General features: G+C 40.0%; 1 protein-coding gene across 1 annotated transcript in view; it reads right to left on the bottom strand.

Moving 5' to 3' along the window:
* The window catches only part of LOC103278639 (thioredoxin), a 177838-nt gene extending 169711 nt beyond the window's left edge, over positions 1–8127 (bottom strand). The window contains 1 exon segment of the mRNA XM_008109139.3: positions 7937–8127. The gene's annotated coding sequence lies outside the window, so the exon portion shown is untranslated.
* Between the last annotated feature and the right edge of the window lie 4516 nt (positions 8128–12643).

The following is a 12643-nucleotide window of genomic DNA, read 5'->3' as shown; positions in this document are numbered from 1 at the left end:
CGAATTTTGGAAGTTCTCAAAAAACGGATTGGGACGCCCACCAAAATCCAGGACACTGAAACTGATAGCAGTTTACCCAGATTGCACAACCCTACTGGATGCTGCTTTGATGAGAAGGTGAGGAAGAAGCAAGGGAGGAAAGGGATCCAAAATAAGATGTTGTTTTAATGTTAGGTGAGGAGGAACTTGATGTTCTTTTGATGGGAAGTTGGACAGAGAGCAGAGCAATAGAGGAAAGGGTTTCAAATCTGGTTTGTGCTTGGATGGAAGATTGGAAGAAAACAATAGAGGAACGTGTTTAAAAGTTGAATGTTGTTTTGATGGTTAGGTGTGGAGGCATCAATGGAAGAAAGCATTTAAAATTTTTTAAAAAATGATGTTTTCTTGCAATTATTGAAAATGGACTCCAAAAATAAGAAAAGGATGAATTGCTTCAAAAAACTCCACTCTGCTCTTTCTACCAAATCCAAAAATCACATAGAACCTGCCTCAGGGGTCTGGCCCCAAGTTTGCATAAGCACCAAACATTTCCCCATACTTGAATCATCACTATAAGCAGAAATCAGTCTCAACCATTCCTCCTGCATCACAAAGGGTCCAAGCCCAGCAGGAACCAACCCCCCCCCCCCCAAAAAATAACCCCATTTACCCACTCCTCACTCCTTGCCACATCAGCAAAGCTTATTAGAGTGCCTAAGCACCCATTGTATCAAAATCCCAGGACAGATCAGGGTGCCTGGTAATCCCATTATCCCAGACTTGGGAACTGTGTCCTCAGGGATCATCCTCTCAAGCACCCATTATCTCCTATCCATGACCAAATACCATTCTAAGATCTTCCCAGGGAGGCGGACACACCAGACAAGCTTCAAATTCAACTAGTGACAGCTTTTTTGAAATCCTCACCAGATCACTCAGCCAATCAGCAACTGAGATTGACACTTCTTAAAATTTGCAGCCAATCCATTGACAGGCACAGATGAGCCTCCATATCGAATGAGACCATGCATCTTGAAACTTTGCCAATTGCCTCCATTCTTCAGGTTTCTAAATGCATGTAATTTTTCTATACAATTCTTATGTTTGGGCTTGAGGGACATGCTAAATTTGGAAATCAGTCCCCAGTAGTCTTGTGCAATTGTATAGAATTGCTATCCATTTCTGTTTCTGTTTTTTCATTCGCAAGCCCCCCCTCCTTTCATGCTCCTCCCAAAAACGGGTTCTTTTCCGAATGAATGTTTTTGTTCTGAAAATTTTCAACCAATTGGCCACTATGGGTGGGCTTCCCCAGGCTCCCCTTCCCCTCGGTTCTAGGGCCAGGTGGCTGAAAATCACCAAATATGGAGGGCACATCTACCACTTTTAGCCCACCAAGTTTTATAACATTTGTGCAATCCCCCGATTTTTAGGGATTCTTTTTCTTTCTATAAATTAAATCTCCTTAAAAACATTTCCTCTTTCCTCTGCTGGCCCCACCCTCTAACTTCTCCAGGAGCAACAGCAGGAGGGAGGCAGGGCAGGGCACCATTCTTTCCTGCTAAATGTCAAAGATGCTCCACGCACCACACATAGACAGTCCAGAGCCCAGCCCCACTACTCCACTTCTTCATTAACTTGTGCAATGGGGGAGAATTCCCCTCTCCTTCCCATCATTTTTGGCAATCTGACCTGGATTAAAAGCATCAGAGTTATACTTAAGATACCACTCCTCCTGTGATGCTTTCCTTTTGGTCTGCAGAAGATAACTAGGTTTAAAGACAGAGCTTAAGAGACCATTATTTCTATAATGCTTTCCCCTTGGTCTGCAGGGGAGACGAGCAACGTTGGGCGAGGTGAGGCAGGCAGCAGGCGAGGAGACAGTTAGCCCAAGAGGCAGGGCTCTGAGGTAAAGAGTAGGCAGCAGTTCTCAGCAGGGCCACATGACATGAAAAGCAGGCAAGGAATGAGTTCCTACTCCCGCTTTCTTTCGTTTTGAGCTTATTTTCATTCCGGGGAGGGGTTTCCATTTCATGCTTCTGCCCAAAACGAACAGATGAAATGGGAAAAATGGGTACTGCACACACTTCTAGCTCTAGTGTCCACTCTGGCCAGAGATGAATAAACTGGTTTTCTGTCCTACCTTTGACTCCTGCCTTGTGAATCTGTTTGGGCTGATCCATTGTAGCCACATACCAGGAAGAACCTGAGATTTTAGATGACAAGATAGTGTGGAAGTAGCAAGAGAAGAAAGAGTTTTAAAACATGGTTCTTCATAGGTTATAGTGGGGATAGAGCCATGGAGGAAAGGGTTTAAGAGATGGGTGTTGTTTTGATGGGAAGGTGGGAAGGCAGCATGGGAGGAAATCTCATTGCTGCTTAGGTGGGAAGTGAGAGGGAGCAATAGAGGAAAATGTTTAAAATTTTTATATGTTTTTGAATAGAAAGAGGGAGCAAGGAGGAAAAATTTTAAAAACTGGATGTTGTATTGATGGAAATGTAAAGTGGGAACAATGACAGCGTTTAAAAACCAAATGACACGTTGATGGTATAGTGTGGAGGGAAGAAAGAGTTTCCAATCTGGATTTTGATTTAATAGAAAGGTTAGGAGGGAGCATGGAAGGAAAGTATTTCAAAACTGAATGTTGTTCGATGGGAAAGTGAAAAGAGAGCAAGAAAGAAAGGGTTTAAAAACTGGAGGTTGTTTGATGTGGAGGAGGATACAATAGAGGAAATGCTTAAAAACTAGATGTTTTAATGGGAAGGTGTAGAGGGAACTACTATTCTAGAAACAAATATTTTGATAAGATGGTGGGGGAGTGACAGAGGAAATTGTTTCAAATATGGATATTGCTTTGATGGAAAAGTGGGGAGGGAATAATGCTGGAAATGGTTTAAAAGCCGGATTCATTTGATTGGAAAGTGAGGAGGAAACAATGGAGAAAATGGTTTCAGATCTGGGTGTTGTATCGATGGGAAAATGAAGAGGGAGAAATGAAGGAAGAAGTTCAAAATCTTAATGATACTGCAATAGTATCATTCAAATCAATGAAAGTGAAACCCATGAATGTGGTGAGCCAACTTTATTTGCCAGAGAGATTGACAAAATTGTTTCTACTCCTGATTAACAAGATAATTGTAATGTCAATACTTTCAGAAAATACATGGAGGATTGGGAATTCTATGTACAAAGAAACCTCGTCAGAAACAATTTAGATAGCTTAGATACCATTTGTTGTTTGTGAAGGAATATTGAATAGGGGTTTATGCTCTTGTGCTATGATTGATCACATAAAGTATAGCTTGGGAAAATGAGCCGTTTCACTTTGAAGTTATTTGAAATGTGAAACCGGTTTCATTTTTCCCCTTCTATGTGCTTACTTTGAAATATTCTTTTTGGAAACAATACTGCTATGGGGCGAATCAATCTAAAGAAGGTAATCTAGATGTATCTGATGAAGAGAAAGTGCATGAGGACAGAATAAGTGGGTGCATTACTGATTGCAATGAATGTTAAAAAATCACTTCAAATTCCTGATGGATCTCCGTCTCCAATTGTTTTTTCATCCTTGGCGATTCACCAAAAGAGAATTGTGATGATCACATCAAATTAGTCTTTGTGGGAAAGTGTTGCAAATTGCTCAGTTTGCACAAGTGTTTTTTAAAGGCAGGACCGATGCCTGCCTGTATGCCAAGTGTTTGCTGTGAAGTTTTGTGCTGCTCAAGTTCCTTAAGCTGAAACCAAAGATTGCAAAGTCGATTTTGGACTACAACCCTCAAAGTTCCCCAACTGACAAGTCTACTGAAAGGTTGTCTGTCAGTCAGGGGCCCCAAATCTAATGGGGCCGGTTGCAGCCCTCCAAGCTAATTTATCTTGCCCCCTGCCCTAAACTTTAGGCTTAAGGTCACAGTCTGAAATGTCTTGAAGGCACAAAACAACAATCCTAATTAACTTCAGCATCTCATCAGTCAAAAGCAGGCCCACACTTCTCATGGAAGTACTGGTAAGTTTATGTTGGTTAAAATTGTTTTTCCATTTTAATTATATTGGTCTTTCATTTTTGGTACCACAAATAAGATGTCTGTAGTGTGCAAAATAATTGTTCGTATTTTTAAAAAACTATAATCCTGCCCCCCAACAGTCTGAAGGGGCGGGAAATGGCCTTCTGTTTAAAAAGTGTTCTAGGTGGTATAGGGTACATCTATACTATAGAATTAATGCAGTTTTGCCCCACTTTAACTGCCATGGTTCAATGCTAAAGATTAATTGGAGTTGTAGTTTTGTAGGGTCTTTAGTCTCCTCTGCCAAAGAGTACTGGTGACTCACCAAACCACAACTCCCAGGATTCCATAACACTGAGCTATGGCAGTAAATGTGGTGTCAAACTGCATTTCATCTTCAGTGTGTAGATGTACCCATAGTCCCCAAAAATAATGTTGCCAAATTTTGATGTAGTACTTAGGTAAGCATCAAATATCCAAAAGGATATCCTGCCACCATAGTATTTGATGGTTGCAGGATGTATTTAACTCTTTCTTTTAAAAAACAAAAACAAAACAACTATTTAGAATGAGAGGGAGGCAGTGCTGGAAACCATGTCTAACTGTGATGTGCTTGATGTTTGTGGTCTTTTGGGCCAGGATATTGCTTTTGGGCCCACCTCTTCTTTCTCACATATAGTCAGAAGAAAGTGAAGTCCCCTTGCTTTCCTTTGTACATCTTATAATGGAGAATGTTCATTTTCCTTGTAGAAAAAATGTTGGTTTCTCATTTTGAATTACATGTTGCTGGCTTTATTTTGATCATAAAAGGAATGAATAAAATGCATATAAAAAAGAGTACAAGCTGAGAGACATTTGAGTAACTTTTACAATGCCAGATTACCTATATCATACTAACAACTTTTATAGCAACGTGAAATGTGTAAAGAAAACATTGGGTCTATATTTTCTATCCCTGTCAACTATAAAGAGGGAGAATTTCCCCTCAAACCCCTTCTCAGTTTTACTATTATTGCTGCACATTAACTATTCATTGATTGATGGAATAGAGAGTTTCCTAGAAGGTTTTCATCTTTCTTTTTACATGCAAGCAATAAATACTTTGTTTCATCTGCAAAGTCAGCTATATGGATGGAAATAACTTTGTCATGTGGATTTTTAAAAAAAATTGGAATAGTTGTGGGCAGGTTGTCTGATAGGGGAAGCATAATAAATCCTTCCCACTGAGACCCATAATGACATGGGTCACAGAATAAGCCCGAGAGTGCTTTTATTTTCAATTTCCTACCTGTTTGCACCTCTGGAACCAGGTGAGTATATTAAGCAGCTTTTCCCTCACTTAAGGAAATAAGCATTCCCAGCTGAACTTTGTCTTCTTTCCAATCATGTTTTCACCTGGATTTCTCCTCCCCTCATCACTTCCCAATAGATTAGTCTTTATGAAAGATAGTCATGCAATTACCATGGGTTAAGTGATAGTTTTTCCTCAGCAGTCTTGGTGAGGAAGGCTTCAACAAATAGTGTAGAGCAGGGGTCCTCAAACTTTTTAAGTGGAGGGCCGGTTCATGGTCTCTCAGATGTTGAGGGACCAAATTATCATTTGAAAAAAAAACCCAAAACAAATCCTATGCACACTGTACATGCCTTATTTGTAGTGCAAACCCTCCCCCAACAACATTTATTTATTTATACCCCACCCCCTCTCACCACGAAGGTGACTCAGAGCAGCTTACAAGTTTTATGTACATACAATATATTATTAGCAGAGCACAATATCAGCATTATATATTACTATATTGTACTATACCAATATACTATAATATTATTAGTAATATTACATGTAATATATAATATATAATTAATATTATATTATACAATATTATTACATTGTATTATTATTATTAGCCGCCCCGAGTCCTCTATTGGGTGAGAAGAGCAGGATAGAAATACTGTAATAAATAAATTAATATGATATTGTATTACATTATAATATTATTAATATTATATGTATACACAATATATTATTACCATTGCACAATATTAGTAAATGAAAGAATACAATATTTAAAATAAAAACAATTTTAACCAACATAAACCTATCAGGATTTCCATGGGAAGTGTGGGACTGCTTCTGGCCAATGAGATAGTCAAGTTAAGTAGGATTGTTGTTGTTGTGTGCCTTCAAGTCACTTCAGACTTCGGGCAAGCCTATGTCTAAAATTGAGAGTGGGGGCCAGGTATATGACCTTGGAGGGCCGCATCCGGCCCCCGGGCCTTAGTTTGGGGACCCCTGGTGTAGAGTCTGTGTGTCCAAGCTAGCTAAAAGTTTGAATAAGGTAGAATGCCTTGGCTATTAATGAGTATATGGTCCTACATTTTTTTCCTGATATAAAACCATGTCCTCCATTGAAAGCCCCTTTTTCTCTGGGTTGACTCCATCTTTCCATGTAATAGACCTTTTATCTTGTAATTTATCCTTGTCTCCTGGAATTCTTCCTCCCACATTTTGTGGCCTCTTAAATACACTACTTGGTCATCTTCACAATTCCTCATTGACTACTACTCATCTAAGGAGCCCCGGTGGCGAAGTGTGTTAAAGCACTGAGCTGCTGAACTTGCAGACTGAAAGGTCCCAGGTTCAAATCCCAGGAGCGGAGTAAGCACCCGCTGTTGCTCCAGCTTCTGCCAACCTAGCAGTTCGAAAACATGCAAATGTGAGTAGATCAATAGGTACCGCTCTGCCGGGAATGTAACAGCACTCCATGCAGTCATGCCGGCCACATGACCTTGGAGGTGTCTACAGACAACACTGGCTCCTTGGCTTAGAAATGGAGATGAGCACCAACCCCCAGAGTCAGACATGACTGGACTTAACGTCAGGGGAAACCTTTACTTTACTATTCATCTTCCCTACTGATGAGGGGATTGCAAAAGGAGGACAGCTACCCAAGAACATTCAACAAAGAGTAGTGATGTGGCCCAGACTAAATCAGATCCAATGTCATTAATAGTGAGTTGTGCCTAAGCCCACTAGAGCAGACCTAGATGAATATCTACATTATGACATTAATGCGGATGTGCTTTTTTATCTGTCTTAAAGGATAGAAGCAAACACATGCCTCATCTCAGGAGAAGCTCCCACTGCAGTACATCATTCATCATGAATCAAATATTTCACAGATCAGCCTCTAATCTAATTTATCCTGGATATGGATACAGGGCTGTTGCTTTTGATTGTAACATTTTTTTATTATTCTGAACATTATGATAGCAAAATGTAGCCCATGGGCCTCCCTCCAGGTATTTAGTTAGTCTCTGAAAGTACCCACAGGACCCAATCCTTTTTGCATTTTTGTATCAACTCACTTTGGTTTGGGGGAAAAAAAAGACCCCACAGGCTTAACACAGGCATGGTGACAAAAATGATCTGCAGTGACAAATTGTACCCCTCAGAAACTTTGGTTTGCTAGTGAACATTTTCTGGCTGTTTTGAGAAAGGATATTTGGGGAAGATGTACTCTTGGACCCCAAGGATAAATGTGCACCTCTCATCCATAGAATTGACTATAATATATCTCTGTATAGGCACATATACGGCACTCGTTGCAGTCATGTCAGCCACATGACCTTGGAGGTGTTTACGGACAACGCCGGCTCTTTGGCTTAGAAATGGAGATGAGCACCAACCCCCAGAGTCAGACATGACTGGACTTAACGTCAGGGGAAAACCTTTACCTTACTATAGGCACATATATGTGAAATAAACATATCTTGGTGTAGTAAACCTAAAGGTGACAAAGTATTTTGGCCACACATAGAGCCGCTTTATATGAGTTCATTCATACTATACAGCTATAGCAATATGATTCTACCTTAAGTACTCTGATTCCATCTGTAGCGAAATGCGTAATTATATGGGAGATTTAGAACTTGTTGTAATAGTTAAGACATAGCTTACCTTGCAGGGTTGGTGTGTGAACCGCCATTTTGTAGCACTCAGAATCTGATATTAAGAGAGGAGCTGATTTACATAGCAGCGACCGGATTGGTCATATGTAAATGAGCATGTGCCAGAGTTTAAAAGTGTAATTGGCAGTTAGAGAAGCAGCTGAACATTCTAAAGCAATTAGGTTGGGGAAAGCTATCTGAGAGGACAGGATAGTTAGTTGTCAGTGAAGATAGGTTAAGGAATGTGTTAACAGAAGATATTTGCTGGGATAACTAATATAATAAGTTGAGAATAGTCAAAGTTCTGCCTCTGCAAATTAAGAAGTGTTCCTTGTTGTGTTTGCAAGGCTGTGTGAGAGAAAGCAATACTGTAACATTGTATTTCAACTAAGAAAGCAAAGCTCCAATGTAACCAACATGCTTCTGTGCCAGACAACAATAAAATAAACTTTGTTACTGTTTCATTCAAGAGAAAGACTGTGACTCTAAAACACTGGGTGAGAGTTAAACAGAAGTTTTTCCTTTGAGTGTGAAGAAACCTCTGTGAAGAGAATCTCACAGATTAATCTGTGAAGAGGGACCTCCATATATCTATTAATGGCAGTGATTGGGATGACAAGATTATCCTCTGCCTGCAGTTGAAGAGGCACGTCTTCACACCATCCTAGAGAATTCTGGAATTTACAGTTTAGGAAAGGGAAATTAGAATCCACAGCCACAGAGCTGGTCTGCTGTTTCTTATGGTTCCAGCTATGGAATCCTGAGATTTGTACTTTCTTGAAGCAGTAGCAGATGCTTAAGTCTTGGCTTATTGTGCTGAGATAAAATCTCCCTGACCAACCCAGAACAGATTCCCATCTTCTGTTTTGATTTATCCTAACACTTTCATTCCTTAGTTACAGTTCTAACATAAAGGTGTGCATTTGCTGAAAGCAGGACTTGGCAATAATATAGCACACGTTTGCCTAATAATTACATTTTTGGTGTGGCTAATATACACAATGATCTGGCTTTTTGGAAAATGCAGTAATTAGGAACTACATATCTTCTATGTCAGTGGTTCTCAGCTTGTGGGTCCCTAGATGTTTTGGCCTTCAACTCCCAGAAGTCCTAACAGCTGGTAAATTGGCTGGGATTTCTGGGAGTTGTAGGCCAAAATACCTGTGGACCCACAGGTTGAGAACCACTGCTTTATGTACTTTAATTTTGCCATCTTGCATCTGGATACACTAAATAGTTTATAGCGAATTGTGTTTGGATTATAAGTCAGTTGCATTTCTCTCTCTCTCTCTCTCTCTCTCTCTCTCTCTCTCTCTATATATATATATATATATATATATATATATATATATATGGTAAAGGTTCCCCTGACGTTAAGTCTAGTCGTATCCGACCCTGGTTGTTGGTGCTCATCTCCATTTCTAAGCCGAAGAGCCGGCGTTGTCCATAGACACTTCCAAGGTCATGTGGCTGGCATGACTGCATGGAACCCCGTTACCTTCCTGCCAGAGCAATACCTATTGATCTGCTCACATTTGCATGTTTTCGAACTGCTAGGTTGGCAGAAGCTGGAGCTAACAGTGGGCGCTTACTCTGCTCCCTGGGTTTGAACTTGGGACCTTTCGGTCTGCAAATTCAGCAGCTCAGCGCTTTAACACACTGAGCCACCAGAGGCTCAGATATAGGAGAAGCTCATATCAACAAAGTAAATAAGTGATGTAACAGAAATAAATCCATGAGAAGGAAGATTGGAAGTTAAAGACAAAAATTCATTTTTTAATTTTTGGGTTTTTTTTTTTCACTTTTCCTCTTCCCTACATCTCCCTATCCCTTCTCCCACAAATCTTTACCCACTATCAGAGTTTCTTTTTTAAAGTATATATGTAAAACTTCAATATTTTTTTTAAAAAGACAAATACCTTATTATTCTAAAACATACATTAATTGTTTTGGAAACTGGAAGTTAATCTGAATACTGCAAGTGAATCATAGAACCATACAGTTGGAAGAAAACACAACACATGCCAAGTTAAAAGTTAGTTGTCAGGCTTAATGAGGCAAAAAAAGAGAAAGAAATACGATCTCTTAAAGCTGGGGAGGAAATAGCCAACAGTAACACCTGTAAAAAGTTAGTTATATTTCCATAGATTGCTTGCTAGCACAGGTTTCTTTAATTTGAGCATTCAGTTCATGAAAAAGAACAGCCAGTATCCTAAAACTACTTACAAGTACCAACTGTTCAGATAATTGATCTTTTTGCTTAAAAGATTTCCAAAGTAGACCATTAAAATAAGAGGAAGAAAAAAACCTGTATATGGCAGAGATGAAATATCACTTGCCTTAAGGAGGCTGTTGAATTTTTAGAAGAGAAAATGAAACTTAAATATGTAACTTAAAGTATAGAGAAAGAGGGAGGGAGGGAGGGAAGGAAGAGGAGGAGGGAGAAACAAGTCCACAAGAGTAGTGATACAAGAGCAGTTATACTGTCCTCTTTCTTTAAAAAAAATCCAATAATTTTTAAATTGTGTGGAAATCACAGAACTGCTTAGGAACTTGCCAGATGTATCTTACTGACAAGAGTTGCAAGAGAGGACAAAGTTTCCTAAATTACATTTTACTCATGTTGCTGCAATTTGCAGTTAGTTTTGACTCTAAGAACTGAACATATTACAATAACATACCATGGGGATTGATACCATTCCTCCGAAATCCTATGTAACTCTTTTGTCATAGATATACAGAAGTTTCTTTAAGAAAACAAAGAGTGAAATGGGTGCCCTTGTAGATGTATGTTTATAAATAACAGAAGGAAAATGGTATCAGCTTTCAAACACATACAATAAGCCCTTCCTTTTAACTGATTCTGTACACACACACACACACTTAAATCCAATTTGTCATTTTATATACAGGACACTGTTTTACTACATCATTATATATAACTAGACCTAAGCATCCACAAATTTGGGGGAGGGGCTAGAACAAAATCCCAGCAGGTATAGTACTTACAATAATAATAATGTAGCGGAACCTTTGTGCTACGGTCCTTGTTGAGCGCAGTGGAGGGATTGGAGACGAACAACTGGAATAATTCCAAGAAAGCAGTTTTATTTGGCTAATGGCCACTAGGGTTCCCCCTCGCACAAAATAAGTGCTTTTCCCAGGGAGAACCCCCAGCGGCGGGCTGAGTAAATATTTATACACACTACAGGGTTCGGGTTATGCCCGCCCACAAGCAAATTCATTGGCTTAGAGTTGTGACGCTGCTTGACTTGGACCCAATCAGCGCTGACCAGCGGTCCGGCCGCACTCTTTCTGTGCCGTGTTCACAATCATTCAGAGCGCCTGCGTACGCATGCGCTGTTTGTTTATCTTTAGCTTTCATTTCTTCAGAAACACATGATTTCCTAGAAATCACATGTTTCTGTGAGTTTATGCACCCGGGTCGCTAGCCCTCGCCATCTCTGCCCATATATGGTATTTCCTGGGGTTCTTTAACCTCCCGCCTCAATAATGCTAAATCATATTTTAATTCTGCTTTAGTGCAGCTGGAAAAAGGCCTAATATGAAAACAGGATAGGTGTATGAATTCAGAGCACTGTTCATACTTCCAACAACTCCTTGTAATTTTTTTCATATTGCTCTTACTACTATGTATTCCTTCTCTTGGAATTCCATATACATTATTTGAACATGCAGAGGGTGGGGTATGTCATAGATAGCTTATCCATCAAAGTCCTGCATTCACGACCTGCACTGGTACTGGATTAGATGTGTGGCACCTTTGGAATAGTACATATCTGTCAAATTTATTGTGGAGTTTTGTATACGCATACATACACACACAGATTGAACATCCCTGATCCAGAATTTCAAAATATTCAAAAATTCAAAATTGACCAAATGGGTGCTTGAGAAAATGGTACATTTGCTTTTTGATGGTTCAGTGTATACAACCTTAGTTTCATGCAAAAAATATTTTAAAAATATTGTAGAAGATGACCTTTTGAAACCCATGAGACAAGACACAGAAGACTGGATAAGTAAATGCCATTTACGGCCAACTTTATTGAATAATTCCTGGGAGATCTTACCAAGTTGATTGGGGGGAGCAACTTGGTGTGGGTCTAATCTGAGGGACAAGTATCGCTTCATGATCACCACCTCCAGGCTCCGGCTATCCATGGGCATGTACTTGACCCTGAGTGCAATCCAACTGAGTTGCTCACCCCGGTAGGCCTTTACTGGAAGTCTAGTCTGTTGTCCTGCCAAATGAGTCTCTGTAAATCAGCCAAGCACACAAACATAGTCTAGGGGCAGTCTGAGGTCAACACATTCTGTATTTGAACCCAACTTGAATGTTGGGAGAAATAAACATTCATCCACATCCTTATTGTGTCAGCACTAACCTTGACACCAATCTCAGGCTCCCTCCCAAGCCTCAGAACTCTACAAGCGAAAGAAAGCTGCCCAGGCTAGATTCAGCTGCTCAAGGGGCTGTTCCAGAGGCCCACCCTTCACCCACAAAGGGGTTGCCAAGATGCCCACTGATCACCTGCTCCTTCATAATCTGCCAGTGAGACCTTACATTATAGACACAATCCTGAGTTAATATCTCAAATCCACAATATGGGCTAGGCAAAAAAAATCGCACTTACTGGGGGGGATTCCTATCTGGTTTAACTTCAGGCGATGGGAGGGTATGTTGCAAATATCC

Source organism: Anolis carolinensis, chromosome 4 (genome assembly GCF_035594765.1).
Source record: "Anolis carolinensis isolate JA03-04 chromosome 4, rAnoCar3.1.pri, whole genome shotgun sequence".
NCBI lineage: Eukaryota > Metazoa > Chordata > Lepidosauria > Squamata > Dactyloidae > Anolis > Anolis carolinensis.
This window is presented reverse-complemented; position numbering and strand designations above follow the sequence as displayed.